Source organism: Manduca sexta, chromosome 22 (genome assembly GCF_014839805.1).
Source record: "Manduca sexta isolate Smith_Timp_Sample1 chromosome 22, JHU_Msex_v1.0, whole genome shotgun sequence".
NCBI classification, from domain to species: Eukaryota; Metazoa; Arthropoda; class Insecta; order Lepidoptera; family Sphingidae; genus Manduca; species Manduca sexta.
Genome location: NC_051136.1, coordinates 3,767,324 through 3,792,428, shown reverse-complemented (window position 1 = coordinate 3,792,428; position 25,105 = coordinate 3,767,324). Strand labels below are relative to the sequence as shown.

The 25,105-nt window shown below is 33.8% G+C and overlaps 1 protein-coding gene across 1 annotated transcript in view; it reads right to left on the bottom strand.

The window, feature by feature from the left end:
- The window catches only part of LOC115452463 (synaptogenesis protein syg-2), a 155,333-nt gene extending 147,032 nt beyond the window's left edge, over window positions 1-8,301 (bottom strand). Inside the window, exon 1 of the mRNA XM_037441593.1 lies at window positions 8,052-8,301. The gene's annotated coding sequence lies outside the window, so the exon portion shown is untranslated. The remainder of the gene's footprint in view (window positions 1-8,051) is intronic.
- Window positions 8,302-25,105: the final 16,804 nt, after the last annotated feature.

The following is a 25,105-nucleotide window of genomic DNA, read 5'->3' as shown; positions in this document are numbered from 1 at the left end:
AATTATTTATTCGATTTGCACATAAATATTATTCATAAACTTTATTTTATTTTTATGCGGAATACATATTTCGAATCAAAATATAATACTAAAATAGAAAATTGTATCCAGCTCTCAGTCTATAAGACGAAACTTGAATCCGTGTAGAAATGTTCTTATATTATTCAAGCCAGAGGTCTGGCAATGTTAAGCTTCAGTATAAATTGGCAGGTGGATTATAATCTAGCGTCTTGGTATAGAAATACTAATTTTTTTTATAACCAAAAGTAAATTATGAAAATCTTCATTACTGCCTTTGCTCGTGCAGTTTTTTTTATTACCATGGTTGTAACATTGATTAAGTAAATTTTGGGTCTTCAATAGCTATTGTGATTTGCTAGGTATAATACTACTGCCTCCTCAAGGCTCTACCCGCGTGAATAAGTTTTTCCGGGATAAAGTCCCGCTATATATTTTCCCGGGATAGAAAGTAGCCTATGTCTTTCCCGCGGTCTCAAACTATCTCCATACTAAATGTGATCGAAATCCGTTGGGTACTTTTTGAGTTTATTGCTTTCAGACAGGAAGCATACGGCGGAGACTTAGTTTTATATATATATATTTTTTTTTTTAAAGGAATAATTCCGTCATATATGACTGTTGCGAAACTTTAATATTTTATGCAGTGCTCGCAAAGGGAACTTTTAAAATAAAAAAAATCATTGATGCTCCGCTCGTATTGGTCATAGCGTGATGTTATATATACAGACTTCCTCAATAAATGGGCTATTCAATATTGAAAGGAGTTTTCAATACGAATAAGTAGTTTCTGTGATAAGCACGTTGACACAAATAAACTCTTCAGCTTTATATGTATGATATTGTAGAAGTACATTTACAGGGTCATTTTGCACATCGCGTTACTAAATGAAATCACATACTTATCTACTTGAAAATAACACTACAATAACTACTTGAGTCGTAGATGTAAAATAAAAAAGTGTTAGTTGCAAACAAAATAAATATTAATAAAAAGTAATTTTAATTTTACGCGTCCTAAAGCCACTACTACTACTCTAAGAGAATTCATTGCAGCGGCAACATAATACTTTAAAACAAAAATACACTCACGCACACGCCATATTCGTATTAAACTACATAATGGAAAAAACATCAGAAAACTAAAAACAGGATTTTTCGTGTAAATATTAGTTATTAATGGATGATTTTTGACACAATGTCAGCAATGGTGAAGACGAATATGTGGTTTCATTTAGTAACGCGAAGTTAAAATGACCCTGTAAAAGTATCCACCAGTATTATTATAATACGTCATTACTGAGGAGAAGAAATGTAGCGATAAAATATTTTACCAAAAGAAAGGATTTTCGTTATTGGAGCTTAAAATCCATGAATGAGATATATGACAATACGTATTTAGAAACAATTCTATACATGTACTTTATAATACATGTAAAAATATACTACAATATAGACATTATGGCGTGCAAGCACAACTCTCTGCATTAAATTTTTAACTCATCGATTTGTCCTGACCTGGATTTTCTGCATTTACTTTCATTTAAAATTCTAATACCGTATAATACAGTTTAGTTTCATAAATCGTTTGTATTTTATCATGTCAATACACTGCGGTTTTTTATGTTAATTAAAAGTTATTGAAAGCAGTGTGGTTGTACATTAATTTTCAATGTTTCCATTCATCCCGTCAACGTATAGTGAATATATTAAGTGCAGTGCAGTACTTATGTTCCCTGTTCACTAAAATAATAATTGACAAAAAAATAAACGCCTCTCACATAGAATTTTTTTATAAAACTGTCTAAAAAATTAAACCGTCTTCAAAACCTAAAATGTTAATGTATATTATAAAATACTCTATCACCTCCTTTTGCAATCAGTTAATAACATTCCAATAACAACCACTGAATAAAAATCTCTTTATAAGTCTTTAAAATATAATAATTAGTCCACTACAAATAAAGTAAATCGGTTCATTACATCCCTTTATAAGACTTTATAATATAATTATTACTCTACTCTAAGTAAAGATGATCGGTCCATTACACGTTACATAATATTCAACCGAGAAAACATTCTTGGATAACTCAGTTTACTTGAAAAACATTTGCGCACACACGAAGCTACATTAATTGTAAGTATACAGTATATGTAAGGTGTTACGGTGCTATCCCAGCAAAATGGCGAGCTATGCGTACTTTTAGAAGCTATCCACTCAAAATATATACATATAGTAAAAATAAATTAAACATATTACCTTAACTTTAGTTTATAATATGGATTGTATGTTATTCTTTATAAATACTCCACTGAAATTGTTGATTCCGTGCATCTGGTCCTAAAATAAACCATTCATAATTCATATCATTTTAATATAAACACTATTAAATAGACAATTTAATAAGGAATATTTTGTTAATTTAAAAATTCCAAAAAGTCCTAAAATTGACTTTTTAAATAAATTAATTCTAAATGTTTGCATATTCTCGCTTTAATTCGTGCACCGAAAATGTATGGAACGAAGGCTCAAGGCCATTTGCTCAGAGGAAGGTCTTAAATATATTATATTATCACCAACTCGGCTACAAGAAATGAGAAACTCCATATTATGTAAGTTGTCTTAACCAATATCTTATTCCAATATTAGTCTGAGAATCCGTGAAATTTTATGTAGCAAATATTTTAACTTTGCAATGTTTCGATTCTTTTTGTTTATTTTATGATCATAATATTACGTATAAAATACTAAATAAATGATAATACCTCTTTAACCATAATATTTCATATACTAAAGAATAAAAACCACTTTAAACCCAAACTTTGCAGTCTGTTTTTATATGTACGTGTGTACCATAAAATACACTACACTTTCAAAGTCAAACACTCCAAACTTATCTAATAATAAGTAACAAACCTTTCTAAACATCATTTTGTATATTTTACCAAAATTAAAATCTTTCTGAAATAGCATTGATCCTATATTTTTAAAATCCATCTAAAACATTACGAAAACCGAACGGAAATAAATTAAAATTTGAACTCACGATAGATGGCGCAGTAGGCCACGGTAAATCACGTCAGAGGCGGTTACTCGAAAATCCATATGGGAGAAAACCAGGTGATTTATGCAACATTAACTGCAGTATAGATTCGGCCTGCAACTGAGAAACAACGCGGCTTACGCTAAAACGTGACTTGCATTTCGAAAATGGATTGATTTTAACCTATTTAACCTATATTTTGCAATGACGTTTTACAAATAGACACGTCATACACTAACAAAAAGGCATAAAAAAACGGCGCACTATTTGCTATATTCACGTACCTGTACATATAATTACAAATTGGCTCGAAGAAGGAATAACAAGATACAGCACACATTCGTTAGAAAAGGATATATATACATCGACAGTTACGTAACAACGTTAGTGCCGCACGCTCATTGGTCGTTAAGTCGGGCAATTACCTTACTTTCGTCTTGCCAGTATTGAGCTCGGACAACGTATCTATGTAATAAAAACATCTTAGATATTTTGATTGTTTTTTATACGGACGCTTCAAAGTGTCCCCACTGCACATGGTGGTAAGTGGAGTGGAGTCTAAAAAACTCTCGACTGATGAGAGATGATTGTCCCTTGACAGTCGACAAAATTATGCCGGCCTGCTGAACCGAATATACACAAGCTGATGCCGGAACGCGACACACTGGCGTGGACTACTATGACGGGTTCTAACTTCTTGTTTGTGGTGGTCGCTATTCGGGCGGCTATAAAATATATCCTACCACCAACTAAATTGGTGTAGTATTGCCTAAATACAATTAAATGATGAGAACAAGAACCAATGGTTTCTAAAAGCTGTAAACAGTAACTCCCTAAAATTCAAAATCACAACACTGCATCAAATGTATAACGTCAATACTGAAGTGTTTATTTATTTGACGTAATTAAAACGGTTTGCACCAATTAAGGTAATTTGAAAATACAAAAATGAAAACAGAATATCATATTATTATATACAAATGCTAACAAATTAAAATAAAGATAAAAATTAAATATTATTATAGCCTAAAATAAATAGAAGTAGAAGTAATTTTTTCGTAGGTGTTACGAGATGTTGTTCAAAACTGGTTCTGGGATTCAAACCCAGGACCTACATATTATGCTGCTACCAAACCAGTCAGACGATATTCAACTTATAGCTTCCATTTATGAAACTAATTTCTACAGAATCAAAATGGCTTCACATTATTTCCATCACAATGTCCAGATGAAATTGATAACGTAAATTTCATCGAATGCACAAATTAAATATGAAAGTAGTGATATATTTTAGTTGGAGTTCAGTAGTTGCGGTTTGACCGACATTCGTCATAAAAGTTATATGTTATGTTATTTTTAAAATTATTTTGGCGTGAATGTTAATAAATTGGCGTTTTGCCCGAATTTAAAACTTATGCAAAAACCATATTAAAATAAAAGTTATCGCAATATTATTATCAAAATACGTACGTGTATTCACTGCTATTTCGGTTTTAAGAATACTGTAGATAATGAAATTAACTATCAATTATAGTTTTGCATATTTCAATAATTATATGAATTATTTAAATGAAATGTAATTTTAAATCAACTTCCAAAAAAGATAAAGTCCTAAATTCGTGTTTGTATATTTTTACAGAACCAAGAATTAAAAAATGACGAAAAAATTATATCTAAAAACATACTTTGTTTGATTTCGCAAATGAGAAATATCATGGAAAATCTATATTCCATGCTTGTTATGCAAAACAAACAAAGATTTCTGTGCGTGGTAACGGAAGATATAGGAATTTCCTGAGGAGATCTGTAATGATTTACTCAGTATATAATGAAATAGAGATGTTTATATTTACCTACCTTCTATTTTAAAAGGAAGTTAATATGGCTGAAAGTATGTTTTTCCTACTATTTTAAAGTCTCCATATGATGGTAAATATGGTGCATATTGGCAAATTTTTATTAATAAATCATATAATTTGCCGTCAACCAAAATGGCATTAGCTAAGGAACGTGAGAGGCATAATAGCTGGACATAACGTAATAATTTGATAAGAAATAGCAGAAGTCTTTGAAATTATTAATGCTCATAGAAAGGAATTATTATACCGTCGGAGCACGCAAGTCGCAAAATACGAATTCATAAATCTTACACATTTCCATATACAGTAATGTTCAGGTACACATACACGCATTATATCTATAAGCCAGTTCGTTCCGGTTTTGCAGGTGATAGGATATATTTTATACTAGCTGACCCGACAGACGCTGTCCCGTCTTGACTATGAATTTACAGCGCGCATTCTGTCAATCGCTGACAGTTATATAAAATTAATATGTTCGTTAAGTTTTATTAAATTTTCTGATTTTCCGCGCAATTTTTGAATTTTTTCTTTCGTAAGAACTTTCTCGTGAAAAAAAACAAACGCAACAAAAAAAAATGTGAAATCGGTCCAGCCGTTCACGCGTGATGGCGTGACCAAGGGAAATAGGGATTCTTTTTTATATATAGAGATAGATTCGGCGAGATAGCGACCACCGCACAAATACAGCAAAATCGTAAATTAGAATTTGACTATGTTTTTATGTTCAATTTTGCGGGGACAGCCCAGATATCCCAGGGTTCAGTGTATGCATTCAACAAAACGTCTTCCACGATCCGTCCAGACGAACCACTGCAGTGATTTTCACCGCCTTGTGTCGTTGTATTATCTTCTCTATACATTGATCAACATCCAAATATTTGTGGATGACAAAAAATATCTCATGAGCCTCGCTAGCTTTTGACTCGCCATTACCCAAAGAGACTAAGAAACTGCATATTAAAATTGTTAATTGTTACTTCTTGCAACTTAGATTCGCTCTTAAGAGCGTGACTCTGTGAAGTCCAAGTTAGTATCTGAAGGTGGTCTCTATTGAATAAACACTTATCAAGGATAGTTCATGTGATATCTTAAGTCACAGTGTATAACAGTTTTTGACAGCGTAGTCTTGATTATTAAACAGCGCCGACTCAGCTAACAAGAGGCACTTAAATAACAGCTCAAACTTAGTTTATTTAGTGGTTCACCTTAAGCGTCTACTTGAGATTTTACTTAGCGGTGAGATTGATTTTTTAATACTGTCCTTAGAAATATATCATCCCTTCCAAACTGTTCATCACATGGAAAACGGCCCAAAAATCCAAAGCTAAACGCGAATAGCCGCAACCTTTTTCATACAAAAACCCGTAACACTTAATTTAAATTAATAAACATATAATTTAAAATGACCTTTTTTCATCCGTTTAGAATTTCTAATGGATACGTGGGGGTCGCGTACGGTCTGGATTTTAATGGGGTCAACCCAATCATGCTAATGAAAACAAACCATGCGATCCAGCGCCATATTACCCGCTGAATATTCAGATGCGGCTATTTTCTTAACGGCTCTAGATTTTCGACGCAATACAATGTCAGCATTTATCGATGGTAACCGTTAACTTTAATGTTTCGAATGTAGGCTAATTAATATTTGTTTGATATTTAAATTCGAGCGTGCGGTTTGTTGACAGTTTGTGGTTTTGGTTGTGGCCTAATTAGCTTTTGTTAGTTTAAAAATAACATCGGTGGTATGGGAGAGGCAGTTACTGTTATAACTGGAAATTTTATATTTTAGTCATCGCGATTCTCAAAATTTTTATCCTACGGCTGTCTGTCACGACTAAATAAAATCAGAAATATCACACGTGAAAACTCGCGGCGACAGTTGCCCTTAAACTTTTAATTGCAGCGAGCCGTAAAAATATAAAGCCTCGTATAGAATGAACACAAATAGTGTGCAAATACCTCTTTGGGCTTTCACGATGATTTTAAGCATCACCGACAAAAAGTACGAATATTTATCCGACAGATATTCGTGTGTAAAATAAAAATAACTCAAAAAATATGGATTTGAACTTTTCCATCTCTGTGATGTGCGATGGTTTTATTTTCGATACAGAAAACGGTCAGAGGGCTAATAACTAAAAACCCGAGGTATGATACGGCCAGCATTTAAATTCTATTTTGAAGTTTGGGTGAATGGAGTTGTCGAGGTTAGTGTAAGCCGTCTTTAATTGTTCTAGAATAGCGGTTAAGCAAAGTCGGAAAGTCTATAAGGCTGAATTTTACCAGTCGCCAGAAGTCATTTTGTTTGACTGGAGGCGTTTATACAAATACAGATACTGTTTATTGTAACCGCTGTTACAAACATATAAACAAGATTGATACATTTTCTTAAATCTATGGTGTAAAATGGGCGGTCTTATTCTTATTCCAGGCAATCTTTGTAGGGAAATATTGACAGCGGTGTACAACAAGAAGAAAGAAACAAAAAGGAAATACTAAATAAACACTAAATTATATTAATATAAAGATATAAGTACTAATATATAGTTATTAATTAATATGGTGGTATTTTGCATTATGTATTGGAGAGGTAGTGGGTTTTTAATAATTTTGTAAAGGGGTTAAAGATTTCACTCTTTTTATCTTTAACTACAGGATATTTTCATATCGGACTGCTTGTACAATGAAAGATTGGTCAAAGAAGTTGATGTATGAGTATTATTTTGCTTAAATAATATTTTCAAGGTTAGAAAACCCAAAACTGTTCTTGCTAAAATATAGATAAAAAATTTATAGCTCATTGGAGGCCGACATAACTAATTAGTAATTAACGATTAATAATCACGCCTTTTTGAACCAAACTTACTAGAGACGCCACGTATATGGGCCTCCAAAGGGGGCGGGTGCGGCGAAGCGAAAAAACTAACACTAACAGAATAATAAAAGCGGGGAATTATTGGGACGGATCGTCCCGGCCGAGTCCCAAGACCGGGGGCGTTGGGCCAGGCAAACCCAGGCGTTTGTGGACTGTATTTTGGGTCCCCTTCGGAGGGGCTGGTTCGTTGCGGGCGTTAATTGGCAGCCGTATAAGGAATTCGGAGGTTCAAGGAAGTGCACGCCTTACCTGTACGATGCTTCATCAGGCGGCGCACGCGGTCCCGGCGATGGCGTCGCTGTCGATCACGACGCGCACGCGAAAAGGGCTTGAAAAACACTCCAAATCACGTCACCAACAGTACATGCACAAGCGTTCGGTCTCAAATGAGTTATTTGCTTTTAAAGCGAGCGTTATGAACAGTTCATGCGTATTTTTGCGTATTTTTCCACAGCCAAAGCAATGGCTGCGGCGGCGGCGAATAGTGATGTTAATAATATGGCGTCCGCGCAGATGGCTCTGCGCGGGGCGCGTGCGACAGATAGGGTAGGCGTGAGTGTGTGAGGGAGAAGGGAGCGAAAATAGGGAAGGCAATGAAATAAGGAATAGACTGCCAACTAATAATCGCGATTTAATTTATAAAAAATGTGAACTCATCACTTACAATTAAACAATCCTGTCTACTTAAAATAAATGGGCACATCGCTCGACTTTTCTATTAGCAATAATGTTAAATACTTCACCACTAAAGCCCTTTTTAATTGTTAATTTGTTTTATTGCAACCTGATATTTTGTTAATTTAAAGCATTTAAGCATTCCAAATGATGTTGCAGTAATTTGGCGTTCGTGTAGTTTAAAATAATTTTCCGGGTTTAATTATTTAAATGTTGTTAATGCAGTAAACTGGTATCGAGTAACCGCAAAATGGCATGGTAATAAATATTCTATTAAATCCGGCCATCCGATGCCTATGTTTTTTTATAAAACTTTCTATTCTATGAAGATACGATGACGGTTACCTCTTGGTAAGGTTGCTTTGTGAAATGTGTATAAATTATTAAGTATTAACTTATATAGTGAGAGTAATTGTTTCCAGAGAATTTATGTTTGCCACAGCAATTTACCGACGGGATTCTTATACTTACTTATACACACAACACCTAATTGAATATGACATGTATGATGGGAATAATAATTTATTCCAAATTTAAAATTACTCAATGATACGCATTCCTTGTTTATTGAAATCATACCGGCCACTCTTAATTTTTTTTTCATACTCAAACGCTTTGCATTCAAATTCATACACCATCTAGTTGGCACTACTTATTTATTCTATGGCATTCTAGAAAAATATATTCAAAAAGATACAATCTCATATTGTGGGTTGTTGGAAAAAAAGCTTTATTACCGTTGGGGGAAAGCGGATAATGCTAACATAGTAAATTGTGTCTGCTTCTCGTTTTGAATACTTTTGCTCGTATTTACCCGAAATGGTGGAATTATCACGTCCTATTCCAAGAAAGGATTGGCAGGGTGCATCTGCTTTGTGTCACAGTGTAGATCGGTTTATCATTTCAGATTTATCCGTAGGAATACTAAACAGAGAATATATTTACATCTACATTTGAAGTATATTTCGCCCTATATATTTCATAATTTTTAAAGAATGTTCACAATTTAAAGACAGTATTCGATACATTGACACTGATTTTAATTATACCGACCAAAATTCAAAATTTTACATTAATATAATTGCATTAAATATCTAAATACAAACGTAGTGATAGAAAATATTTTAGATAACTACGTTTTCATTTTAATTACAAGAACTACTAATTAGAACTAAAGTCGAAACTTAGTACCGATAGGTATAAATGCAACAGAAATATACAGATGACCGAAGTCATCTCATTGCCTCAACTTGGGGCAATATAACACAGGGCTGATATTATTATTATTATATTTTTACAATCACTTTCTATACACATAGTGACAATTGATGCTCACAATTTCATTCGTACGACCAACGTAGTCATATTTATAAAAATCTTTACTTACACGTCGTAAAATAGCAAATATTAAGTTTATATATAAACTTATATATCGTCGCTGTAGAACTAAATAACTCAAAATTTCTAGTTTCGAGATAAACGCGATTAACTGTTTTTTGTCGTTATTTTTAAGCATTACTAAAAAACTATAAATAATTTTAATTTCGGTATTTTTATATATCTTGGGTCTTATTATCTATTTATCTTATTTCTATTATATTATGCATTAACAAAAAAAACTCTGACCTGAAGAATAAAAATGTAAAAAAATAAAAACTTCTTATTTAATTCTGCCACGACAATGTTTTGTACATAACATAACATCACGCATTTTATCCCCGAAGGGGTATGCAGAGGCGCAACTAGGGCACCCACTTTTCGCCAAGTATGTTCCGTCCCATGATGTGATAGGGGGCGAGCCTATAATGTTTTGTAAGTTTGCTGAAATAAACTAAATAACTCGTATAGTTATTTAGTTTTGCCACACTAGAAACCATATGGTAAAGTAATTATAAGGTTAAATAATTACAATTATACAGTTTATTAAAGTGAATACCATTAGGATTTTCAATGTCTAAATTAAACAAATCAAGTTGTTTAGTTCTTCTTCACACTTGATTAATTTTGTTTACAAACAATAGACTCGAGGAAGAATTAAACAACTCATTTTATTTAATTTCTTTACTGTTGAACAGATTATGAGTCGCAGTTTATTGATTTTATTATTTAGTTATTTACTTTTTCTACAACAAAATATATATTATTTAAATATATTTATTCCTCCACTTTTAACATAAAAAAGCTATAATTTCGAAACGGGATAAGATAATGAAATGCTTGTTAAGCCAAAATATGCGCCATGTTTTGGGCAACACGAAAGTGATGAAAGTCCAAAATGGCCAAAATCCGAGTTATTTAGTTCTCCACCTACAACGACGATATATTGCCATGTATTCCCGAACTTCTCGAACATTACATTTTGTTTTGTTGTACTTCGTTCTAGTCGTCTATGCAATTATAAAACTTTTTACCATTCTTATGCTAACACAAACCTCGTCCAACGTTTTCCTATCTACCGTATGATCTCCGCACGAACAATTTTCGCAGGGACACAGGCATATTCTGTCTTGATACTATAACCATTTAAAAAATACTGTATCCACTTTAGACCTTAAGTAGTGAACACCATGACTTGATATTAAATCTTATATAAATGCACTGACTAGTCAAGGTAAATACTATGCAGGGACACAGGCATATTCCGTCTTGATACTATAACCATTTAAAAAATACTGTATCCACTTTAGACCTTAAGTAGTGAACACCATGACTTGATATTAAATCTTATATAAATGCACTGACTAGTCAAGGTAAATACTATGCAGGGACACAGGCATATTCCGTCTTGATACTATAACCATTTAAAAAATACTGTATCCACTTTAGACCTTAAGTAGTGAACACCATGACTTGATATTAAATCTTATATAAATTCACTGACTAGTCAAGGTAAATACTATGCAGGGATACAGGCATATTCCGTCTTGATACTATAACTATTTAAAAAATACTGTATCCACTTTAGACCTTAAGTAGTGAACACCATGACTTGATATTAAATCTTATATAAATGCACTGACTAGTCAAGGTAAATACTATGCAGGGACACAGGCATATTCCGTCTTGATACTATAACCATTTAAAAAATACTGTATCCACTTTAGACCTTAAGTAGTGAACACCATGACTTGATATTAAATCTTATATAAATGCACTGACTAGTCAAGGTAAATACTATGCAGGGGCACAGGCATATTCCGTCTTGATACTATAACCATTTAAAAAATACTGTATCCACTTTAGACCTTAAGTAGTGAACACCATGACTTGATATTAAATCTTATATAAATGCACTGACTAGTCAAGGTAAATACTATGCAGGGACACAGGCATATTCCGTCTTGATACTATAACCATTTAAAAAATACTGTATCCACTTTAGACCTTAAGTAGTGAACACCATGACTTGATATTAAATCTTATATAAATTCACTGACTAGTCAAGGTAAATACTATGCAGGGATACAGGCATATTCCGTCTTGATACTATAACTATTTAAAAAATACTGTATCCACTTTAGACCTTAAGTAGTGAACACCATGACTTGATATTAAATCTTATATAAATGCACTGACTAGTCAAGGTAAATACTATGCAGGGACACAGGCATATTCCGTCTTGATACTATAACCATTTAAAAAATACTGTATCCACTTTAGACCTTAAGTAGTGAACACCATGACTTGATATTAAATCTTATATAAATGCACTGACTAGTCAAGGTAAATACTATGCAGGGGCACAGGCATATTCCGTCTTGATACTATAACCATTTAAAAAATACTGTATCCACTTTAGACCTTAAGTAGTGAACACCATGACTTGATATTAAATCTTATATAAATTCACTGACTAGTCAAGGTAAATACTATGTATGTCGTATTTTTTTATACTTTAACGATAAAGCGAACCCACTGCACCAAGTGTAGTGAGGTCCAATAGAATGTCGAATTACAAGAGATGATTACCCCTTGATAGTCGACACAATTATGCCGGCCTATTATTATGTACACAATTTGTATTCACATCTACTAGGATTCAGTCCTATAACTGCTCAAATCGTCATCGCATATATTTAATATAAATCTGTTTAGTCAAACATAAAAAAAGATTGTCCGTTATTAACTACATACATAAATATGTTTTATTTATTTTTAAAATCAGAGACTATACTAGTCTAATATATGAAATTCTCGTGTCACAATGTTTGTCTCCGTACTCCTCCGAAACGGCTTTACCGATTTTAACCAAATTTTGCATGCATATTCAGTAGGTTTGAGAATCGGCTAACATCTATTTTTCATACCCCTAAGTGTTAAGGGTTGTCCACTCTTAACATTTTTTTTATAATTCTATACAAATTTTTATTTTTTTATTTTTTTATTATATCGCATTAAAAAATACATTCAACCCTAAATTTATACCCTTCTATCACCAACCCCTATTTTTTGTAACCCAACGTATTAAGATGAAATTTGGTATGGAACAGTTTAAGACCCTGGGAAGAACATAGGCTCCCGGGAAACTACTACTTTTATAACGGAAAACTTTAGCCTGAAAAACTTTATAACGCGGGCGGAGCCGCGGGCAAAAGCTAGTAATATCTATAATAACTGAAGTATATAAATAAAAATATGAACACTAAAGCGCATTATTACGAAATAACCCGAAATATACACAAAACATAATGTAAAATCGCGCGAACCATAAGCGAAGCATAAACTTTTATTAATAAAAGAATAAGAAACAGAACGGCTGAAACGCCTTGAAACATCCGCCTGCCGACGTGGGTGTAATAAAAAAAGAAAAAATTGATGATGCGAGCGTGGCCCCCGGTGTTAAACTTCGGCGTTAGGGACGAATTTCGGGGAAAAATAACCAGCTTATTATGTTATTATAAATAATCTTTATGCCAGTATTTTCTAAAAAATAATCAACATGGCGGTAATTTCAAAAAATGTTCTTTATGACAGTATTTTCATAAAACAATTTTTAAGCGAGTATTTTCTAAAACCTAATCTATTTGGCGGTATTTTCAAAAAACGTTCTTTACGCCAGTATATTTAAAAAAAGATATGCCAGTATATTTAAAAAAAAATATGACATTATTTCCTAAAAATAATCTTTATGCCAGTGCAATTAGCTAACGAATTTCATTTTGAATCGCTGCCATCCATCACGTTCATTTGTTGATGAATCTCGAACTATATGATAAAATCTGCACTGAAATAAAATTTGTTCTACACTAATAAATCATTTTATAGTGTTTTTATTACGATTAAGCATGAATCATTCGACTGGACATTTGGCAGCGACTGGATGCATAAACCAAGCAGACCGGGTTCTTTGGCGTACCTTGCAAGTCGCCTTTGTCCAGCAGTGGACTGCAACAGGCTATTGATGATGATGAATCATTCAAGGTTAAAATGTGTGCCTTTGTTTTTTCAGAGCTGACAATTTTTGACCCATATGGATATCCTTTTTATTTAGTTTAAACCCATAAATGAACAAGTGGGTCATCTAATGTGAAAATTACTCCACTTCTCCACCGCCCATACCAAAAGGTATGGAATCGACATTAAGAAGAGTAGAGGAGGTTCAGTTCAAGGGTTTCTTCGTTTACTTCTTGTCATTCAAATCTCTATACAAACCTATTTAGGTATATTATTTATCAAAATGATACATTATTTATTATTGAAAATCGATACTTTTACCATACAATATTTTTATAAGGAAAATATAACAAAGATAATTCACAACAATGGCTAATAGTAATCTAATGGAAAGATGAAACGCCTCTAGGTTCTTCGGTGATATATGTACCAAAGATAAAGAAATATCAGTAACTTCCAAATATATATTCGCGTAATACACATTGGCGGAATCATTGCGTGGTTAAACGTTTAGATCTATACTCATTCTTATTATACCATAATAATATAATAACGCGGCGATAGCCTAGTTGGGTGTGGAACGGACTGCCGAGACGAATGTCCGCAGGTTCAAATCCCAAGGGCACACACCTCTGACTTTTCTAAAATCATGTGTATATTCTTTGTGAATTTATCGTTCGCTTTAACGGTGAAGGAAAACATCGTGAGGAAACCTGCTCATCTGAGAAGTTCTCTATAGAAATTTCGAAGGTGTGTGAAGTCTATCAATCCGCACTAGGCCTGCGTGGTGGACGAAGGCCTAATCCCTCTCAGTAGTAGAGGAGGCCCGTGCTCAGCAGTGGGCAAGTATATAATACAGGGCTGATATTATTATTATTATTATTATTAATATAATACTATACAGCCTCGGTTGCGTAGCTGTACTGCATGTGCGGTACAGTAACACCCTGAGGTCTTGGGTTCGAATCTCAAGTTAGGCAAAGTGATATTTGGGTTTTTCTACTCAGTATCAGTCCGGACTGGGAAATTTGTGCCCTAGATAGCGATACGCTCGCAACCTATTACATCATGGGACGGAACACACGGCGAAAAGTGGGTGCCCTGATTGCGTCTCTACATACCCCTTTGGAGAAAAATACGTGATGTGTGTGTGTGTGTTGTTAAGAAAACAAATTATACTACAATATCATAATAATATACCCAGTTCTAAACCAGATAAGGTTACGAGAATACTAAACGGTTAATACAAAATATACCCAAAAATCTCTTAATATTTACACCGTCATGAAACGAGAGCGTTATTCGGAACATTTTTGAGTCCGTGCAAAATCCCCGAGCCGAAACTTTATTAGGTAACACGTAGCAATGTTACGCGGGGCCATTATTAAAATTCCCATAAACGGGCCAGTACCGGCCGGCAATATTTTTGAGCCGTTAAGCGGTAAAGAAAAACTGCGCCTAAATGGATTTAGCATATTTTACGATAATATAAAGACTTACCAACTGCCCCGGTTTATTTAGGGCATTCAGAACAATCATGGCAGCCGGGCAATTTGGCCTTTATATTTTGCCTTTTTAAAATAAAATGTTATATCGCTGGAAAATTTAAGGAGTTGATAGAGTTCATTTTAGAGTATATTATGAGGTAAGAGACGCATGAAGCCTAGCTATATTAGTACAAGGGTGTTATTAATTCTGTCTAGATCGTTACAAAGATATTGGCTCTGTACTTAATATTTTGCATTTCGATACAGATGTCCTCAAATAACGATCAGGAATTTGACCTTCTGTTCACTATAGAACTTGTTATTTGCATTGACATATTTACTATCAATGCATGTCTCACTCAGACGTATAAAACACGATATTACATTTCTGCACACCGTTTCTGAATAAAAATCATGTTAAAATGAATTCAAAACTTCACACGAGCTCTCGCAAAACGGCTGATTTCCGAACACATGCAAATGAAATGGTTTTTGAGATAAAGATAAAAAAGAAAAACGCGCTAAACTGGAAGCAAAGTTGAACGAGAACCGGACACTAAGGTCTAATTAAAATTGTTCTTCTCTGACCGTAAGTTAAAAGAACTTGGGCGGACAGAGAAAATTTACGTAATACGCTAGCAATGACTCGTGTTTGTTAGAACATTTTCAACATGGAATGTTCTCGTAATTTCAGATAAATAAAATATAACTGGTGCTGCTGCCGCTGAATCGCTTTCTTTAGTGACGTAATTGTATTGCGTCTGATATGACTAGTGCTAGGTGTCGGGATCGAATTCTGGGTAAGGCAGTGGAGTTGGGTTTATGTGTTCAATATCGGGATATGTACCCATTAGGACGATGGGCTCCTTGTCACTTACTGGGATGGAATACACATGACCGAAGAGGATGAAAGGTATGAGGGAGTGTGTGTAAAAATGAATGTAATGTCTAGAAACATGTATTTGATTCGCTGATGATAAATGAATTAAATATATTTATTTTGTTATCAAAATTATTTGTTTTCTTTCTTATTGTTGTTATAATTGTTATTTATTAATACAGCTACTATTATATCCGAGCGTTGGTCCCAGAAAATTAATTGCACCCGTGCGATCTATCTGTAGCATACTTTAAGAGAGTACGTCAAAGATTTCGATTTTCTGAAGTGATAAAGGCTAGCCCGCTGCCTCATTAAGCCGTTATTGGTAAAATATGATTCTACAAATGGAAAGACGTTACGTCTTACGCTATAATTACGCTATATTACATGACAATAATAATATATTCCGGGACTTATGTTTATATCAGCTTTTGCTCGCCATTTCAGCCGCTTGAAATAGTTTTTCCGTAATAAAGTCCTTATACGTTTCTAGAATAATAAGAAGCCTATGTTCTTTTCCCGACTATAATTTAGCTCTGTACCAAATTTCATCCAAATCAGTTCAGCCGTTTTGGCGTGACTGAGTAACGAACATTAAAACTTTCGCGTTTATAGCAGTACGATTGCTATGCTGTAAGATAAATAGATTTCTATTCTGTAGTTATTAAGTGTTATTTTAAACATTCATACCACATTCATACCACAAACTTCTCTCAGACACACGAAAATTTAAAACAAATAACACGTATTTACTCCTAGAAAAACAGTTTCCACCAAACTCAACATCGCATTATCTAAACCGCAAAAAAGTCCAAATCACAATTACATCCCAAAATCCTACAAAAACTGCGAGTCACGGAAAAACGTACAAAAACGTAACCTCTTGTTCGGATTAAATTTCTTCGGCACACGGGCTTAGACGTGTAAAGTCAAGGGTACTCTAAGTGGTTCTCGAAGGCCCTCCAACGAATAGGGACATGGAACGTCATTACTACGTTCACAATGTTTGACCGGACTCGAGAGCGTCACTTTATCATCACGAGGACACAGTGCTTAGTTCCGTGATGCTATTGTCCACGGGTTTGGTAATTAATGATTTAAATCGAGAAAATGTCATGGCAATTGTCAGGGAATTTAGGACAATACCTATTGATCCATCTGATGAGTTGGAGTTTGATGTCTGAGTTATAATGATTCAGTAGGTTTACGCGAATGTTAGAGTTTGAAATAAAACTACTTTACGGATTTCATCACGGGTCTTATATTTCAACTAACATTCGCTCGCGGCTTCGCCGGGATAAAAGTGACACTGTATATTTTCCAGGAATAGAAAATAGCCTACAACCTTCCCAGGCTCTTAAACTATCTCCATACCAAATTTCATCAAAATCCGTTTAGTACATTTTGACAAAATCGATAACATACAGATAGACAGAAAAGGGGACTTTGTTTTACAGAATGTATAGATTTTGTCCACTCGAAGGCTGCACAGACTTCGAAATATCGGGAGAAAATTATAATAATATAAAAACCTGTGATAAAATTGGTAGAATAGTTTTATTCCAATATCTGAGTTATAATTTATAAGACCGTTGCAGAAATGATTTCGCTTAGATTGTTCAAGTGTTGTGTCTTAGATGTCTATTGTCTATAGTGCTTCTAAGATCTATTTGTTGTTAATTATTTATCCTAATCAATCAACCCCTTTTCTGTTTAAGTCTGATCTGTCACTTCATAGACATAAATGAAACAATCTTGGAAATAACTAGACAAAGCATACTAAGATTTAAATTTATAAATGGTTTTCTAAATATTTCTACAAACCGTAACGACGACGAAACAAATAAAAGGTCCTTGTGCGTGTTTATGTGCAGTTACAATGACCTTGAGTCTAGCTGTATAAATTACTCGTTATGCGAAATCAAGATTTATGACTACAACCTTTGATATAATCTGAACAAAAAATACTTTATACTAATTCGTATACCTTCCATATCTTTCCCTGCAATAGAATCTATCGTAGAAATAACGCATAATTGCGAGTAATTTCCTTTAGTTTTCTTCGTGTGGCTTCCCATCAAAATAATAGCCTTCGACCACATTAATTTCAAAGGCATGTCTGACATAGTGACGTAATATATTGATTTTAAACAATATAGACACTTGAAACTGTCATGAATATTTAATAAGTTAATTATAGTGATAAGCGTCATAATTGTTCTTTTTGAAATATTGACGTAATAAATAATAAATATTTAAGTAATTAAAAAGTCCGATAGTCACGTATGTTATACACGACATTACGGGAATTACTTTAAGGCCCCATTTTTTTCAACAGTGGTCAAATTAGGATAATATTTCTTTAATTTAACTGTCATCAGATGTGTATCTGTAAATTACGTATTTTCATACAAGGTACTATATTCAAATATTACTTTTGTTAATATATTGATTTGATAAAAAATATTTGGTGATATTTGACATTAGTAAATGTTTGGCTCAAAGAAGATGTATTCGATATCGTATTTTTCATACGTGCCAAAGTAATCCCACTGCACCTGATGGTAAGTGGATGGGGTCCAATAGAATGTGAATTGATGAAAGATGAGCACCCCTCAGCAATCAACACAATAGGGGACCGGCCTGTGTTCGATTTTGTACATTATTCTATATGAAATGGTTGATAATACGAAAAAGAAACCCTCCTGCGAAAACTGCATTAAAATTGGTTAAAAAATGAGCCAGTAATTCATATTTCAAATATTACTATATGCCGAAGTGGGCGCGAAGTGGGGATATCGCTTCATCTCTTTCTTTCGCACGCGTCGTAATGCCCGATGACGTCACATGTGCGTATTGCGCCTCTTTTCTGTTTCTTGTTACTTACCCCTTCTACCGAAATTAAAAAACTTATAACTTGTTGATTTTTTACCGGATTTAAATAATTCTTTCTGTGTTGTAATTTATATAACGTAAATATTTGATAATAATAAAGAACAAAAATGAGTCCGGTCCCCTATTATGCCGGCCTGTTGGAACCCGACATACACAGGCTGTTCCTGGATCGTGACATATTCGTGGACCACTATGGCGAGTTTTAACACCTTGTGTACGGTGGTATCTATCCGGACGGACATAAAATATATCCTACCACCAGCAAATATAATGTGATTTATAAAAGTAACTGTGACATTTTTATGATTACCTAAAATAATTATCACTATAATGTTGAAATAGAACTATTTATGGATTTTACCGCAGTTATTTATATTATTATTTTCACCCGGCGTTTTGAGGACTGTCAGACTTCAAGACAATGTGAGCTCATTTTGCATAGACCTCACCGTCAGAAGCGAAAAAATTAAAAAACATTGTATAATTGTAAAAATATAGTGTAATGTAGTTATTGTAACTTTCACTTGCGGATGACCAACACCTCAATCCGCCCCGTGAACACAAAGGCTGCAAAGTCTTCGAAACGTCGGAAGAAAATAATATAAATAACCGCGATAAAATCCATAAATAGTTTTATTTCAACGACCTTTAGTTCCAGAACATCATCATCAGCCGCAGGATGTCTACTGCTAAACAGCCTCCCCTAAAGATCGCCCTATTGGAAGTTCCAGAACATACGAATCAAATATTTTACAATCCTACTAACGTTTGTTTCGGCATGGTGCACAAACCTAGAGCTCACATTTCACAGTGACAACACCATCAAGGCTGTCCGTCCAATAAACATACAAATGCTAGCAATTCAAAACCTAAACATTGGAGATAACTTCTCAAACGCAAAGGTGGAACGTAAAATACGCACAACTTTGCCCATAAAGATGCCGAGTGTGTCGCGCAGTCAATTTTGCTGGCGGTTTCCTGATCTTTAGTTATAGAATTTGGGGTGTCGACTTGCAACCGAATTTGGCCGAAACCGTCCCCCGTGCGTGACCTTTGACCTTAATGGCCAGTTTCGATGTTTTTTTTCCATTCACCGCAATCGTATTTCGTACTACGATTTAGTTAAGTTTCTAGTAGTGCGTGAGTTTCCTCCTTTTTGTGGGGTTCGAGTTAATTTGTGTTGAGGATTTTGGTTAGGTTTAGTGTTCAATCTTTTTGCTGGTTTGTTTAGTTGTTATTAGATTAAGGTTTGCAGTAAGTGCTTAAAGGTTGAGGTTGTATATTATGTTGTACCAAAGGTTATTTAAGATTTGTAGATCAGATATACCCGATTTTTTAATAGGTGCAGTGGATGCAGCTATTTTAATACACAAATCAGCTTAAAAAATTACAAAACACTCTAAATATTTTACTAGTAAGCAAAATCAGCATTCGGCATAATATTCTGTTCAAATTGTATTTAAAGAAACCATCGTAAATAATCCAAACAGTTGCTAAATTTCTTTAAAAACAACTCTGTTACTAAAAGATTTCTTTGGAAAACTAACACGAAAAATAAAATGAAAGATGTTCATGTTTCAAAAATCTAGGTTCCCAAGAGTTAATAGAATTTTCCTCATTCATCTTTCCAGTATCTTTAGGCAAACTTTGTAGGTAATTACTTAGTAAGTTGTACTTACCAACATAAGACAAACTACAAAATTATTATTATAAGACAAACTACAAAATCATTGTACGATTACAATGATTTTTGATACATGATTATATCTTTCATGATATTATTATTATTAATTTTTAAAGCTTTTCTTTTTCACATTTGTGTATAGATATATGTATAAGAAAACAAAACATATATAAAAAAACACCCTCGGATGGCGAAGCTCAAGATCCTAGCCACCGGCGGTTAGCAATTCAAAGTAAGGGAAACCTTATTTCGAGATAATCGAAGTTTGTAAATATAGTTTTAAAGATTTATATGTAATACTGAGATAAAGGAACTCTCTTAATTTTTTTAAAAAGTTCTAAACAAATACCGTTATGTAGGTAAGTTCATTGGATGGGTATTTCTTTAAGATATCTTACGACATAAAAATCAAGATTTTGTTTTTTTTTTGAGATTCCGCTTCTGAGCTTAGCATGGCAGTATAATTCCTTATTTCATAACATTTTTAAATATATTTCGTCGATTTAAAAATTTTATTTTATGTTAAAGTAAAGAAATTTAATTTAATGTCATGCATCTTGAGAGCGTAATCTCAAAACGTTTACACGCTGACAGCCTCAAAATATACATGCAAGTGACATCGAGTGTAATCACAAGACGGGATCCCGAGGACCCTCCAGCGGGATTGGGTTATAAGATGCCCGTGATAACACTTCTGTATACGTCGACGTGTGTATTTGTGAAAAATCTCATATCAAATATTTGATCAAACAATTTGTAAAATTATAGGTGAGATAGTGTCACTCAATTACACATTACTTGTCTCAAAATGCCTGACTGCAAAATCTAAAACGACACGAAATATATTCAATTATGTCTACGGCTCGAACCGCAAGAGGCCATTCTCAGAGAAGACCTAATGTGTTAGCTTTGCTCATTGAGAGTTGCGCTTACTTTGGTAATTGAGATTGCTTAGAAACTTAATAAGACTTCCAATTCCAACCCTATTTCTTAAAAGTTTTCAATATACATTATTATTCTGATAGTTAAATATTGTGATCAAGTTTATATTCTACTATAAAAAATATACCCACCAAATACGCCGCTAACACCACTTAAAGTTAACCCTTTCTCAGAACAATTACCACCCCAATAACGACTTCCCTAATTTTATTTCGCGGTTTGAAGGGTTACAAACTATTAACTCGAAAACTTTGAAGACATAAATTAAAGCCGACGAGGTTATGCAAATTAATAAAGCTATTGTAATTTCGGTTACTGATACGATGTAAGTTTACGTCGGTGCCGTGTGTCCAAACCGACGAGTTTACGGCAATTTCCGACGGTGACGCGAACGTTAACTGAATTTTGATAGTTCGCTGAAATTATTAACTCGATCGAATGCCTTAATAGTTTCTAGGAGACGAATTTCTGCTATATTGATGTTAATGCTTGACTTATTTAGTAACGTGCAGGTATTATTGATAATTTCAGTTGGTGCATGGGGATTACTGGTTTTATAGTTTTGTGTTTACTTTTTCTGAGCTTTGCGTTGCCAGAGATCATTTTTAATACGAATTTGTGCGCTCTAATATAAACTCCGCCCCACGGTGTTACCTCGGCGTTGTGACCTATCCTGCTTTAAATGAAGTTGAAAGTCTCTCACGGTAGGCAGCGACAAGGCTATGCCCCTAGCATTGCCGACGCTCATGGACGACAGTGAACACTTACTACCTAGTAGGCCTTTAACTTGTCTGCCATCGACAGCAATAAAAAAAGGTGGGAAAGTGACTATACTCGGAGCTGATAGTAAAAACAGCGTAGATCAAATACAGCGTCGACGGACGACTATCAGAAATTCAAAATTTTATAATGTTTTCGGCATTAAGCCTGCCTTTATGTTCTTTGTATATAAAGTGCAATGAATAAATAAAATGAAGTGGCTATATATAGCCTAGTTGGGAATGCAACGGACTGCCGAGACGAATGTCGGCAGGTTCAAAACCCAAGAACACGCACCTCTAACTCTTCTTAAGCTATGTAGGTATACTTTGTGAATTATTGCTTTTCTTGAACGGTGAAGGAAAACGTCGTGAGGAAACCTGCATATCTGAGTAATTCTCCAAGAACTTGGAGGGTAAGTGAAGTGGACTAAGGCCTATCCCTTTCAATAGTAAAGGAGGCCCGTGCCCAGCAGTAAGACAGTATATAGTTTTGATATTATTATTAAAGAAATAAAATAATGCCATATATGTATAGCACTGTATGTCTTTTTTCTTTGACACTTAATCTTGAGAAATAAATAAGTCTCATAAAGCCACAGAGGCTGTCACCTTGAATGTTAGCAGCGCTTTCTCCTCGCCCGTTAATGGTAATTAAAGTTAGAAGATCTACTAGAGTCGTTTTAATTGACGTTTTAATTAAAACTGCTCTTTTTGTTTTAGCCTTTGTACAAATCTTATTTATATTCAGAACGCACTATTCATAAGAAAACTCATCCGTGAATAATGAAATGCTTTTAACATGTCTTATTATTTTATTGAGATTTGTATTTTTACAGTCGTCTTTTTTCTTGTTTAATAATTTCTGCTTTTGGTTTGTTGACTTATTCATATCTCGTAAAGTAATAATCTGATCTAACTGTTATTAAATCAAATGCTTTTTAAGTAAAATATTATTTTTTCAAAGTATTATATTAAATAATTCGGTTTCTGATCCTTAAGCTTCAAATTAAGGCCGTCAATGCAGACAACATAGACAATCATTTAAAAAAATACAAATGACGCTCGAATTAAAAGCAAGTGTCCCTTTGTGACGTCAAAACTAAAAGCCTTTACAAATCCACACGCAAATACAGAATTACCTCCACAAAAGGACATTGTCCCGTCCAGGTAAATGAAAAACGCTGCAGTCAACCAAAAATGTAATATTTAACCCTTTGTTGGAACCTAAAAAAGGGTATTCGACGTCACGTCAGTTTGGTGACGTGGGTAAAGAATACCCTGAAAACTTGCATTTTAAAGACGCCTTTCACGTGGAGTTTGACTTTTCCCATAAGTCATATTGACTTAAATCTATTGATATTAATGGCCCGTCCCGTTCAGGGTTGAGAGTTTAAGATATTTGAATCGTTGCGAGTTAAATAATGCATTTTATAGCATAGGATCAAACGAGCAAGTAAGTTAATTCTTATGTGTAGGGGCATTAAGTGTCATTATCGAGTGTTATAAGAATTAACACCTGTCCTGAGGTTTAGTTATTAAAGCAGTTGCTACTATGATTTTATGCGCTCAAAAGCAAGAGGCTCATTAAACGTAATAATATATCAAACTCCATTGAACTGGATGTGCATTTTGATCAGAAAATATTAATCGTGAATACGAAATTTTCAATTAAAATAAAGAAATATAACATTAATTATTCACAATGACAGTTGCACATTAATTATCGCGCATTGGAACAAAACAAAATGGACATACTGTTTCATATAACAATAATGTAATACCTACTCAAGTTCTTAAATATGGGTAAATTATATATTTTTTAATGCTTTGAATGACGAGACGAGCTTGCCGTTCGCCTGATGGTAAGTGATAAGACCGCTCATAAACAATAGAAACACCATCCATTTCCAACACCTTAAATTTCAAAGTATTGTTTGGTATTCGACTTTTTGTTTGTTAAGTCTCATTATATCCTGTAGTTACACTGGATACAACGTCCTTCAAACCGGAACACAAGAGTGACTACACATTGCTGCTTGGCAGAAATATACATTGCTGTGAGATCTACCCAGGCGGATTCTCACTTATGAGAGACCTGCCAATAGGTAAAGGATAGTCAGAGGTAGTTATGTGTGTGTGTGTGCGCGTATGAGTGAATGAGTGTATGTGTGTGTGTGTATCAGTATGAGTGTTTCAGTATTATTTCAGTGTTATCCAACTACTGATATAATACTGAAATATTTTTTTTATAATTTACGTCATAGACAATAAATAATATATAATTATCATAATATAAAAGTAAAATACTTAATGATTATATAAATATAAAATACTTAATGATTAATTTTGAAATTTAATTACTGAAAACAAAAGCATCCTGTTGTAGGTCCCCTGAATATGTATGTGTGCGTATAACGTGGCTTTCAAATGAGACTTTAACATCTTGTTCACAATTATGATAAATTCATCTATAACACAGGCCACAAGTTATCTGACCTCATTGAACATTAAATGCAGAATAATTTGTGGTGATACAACAATGTTATTCTCATATTTATTAGATTTTTTAATCATCCAACGCATTA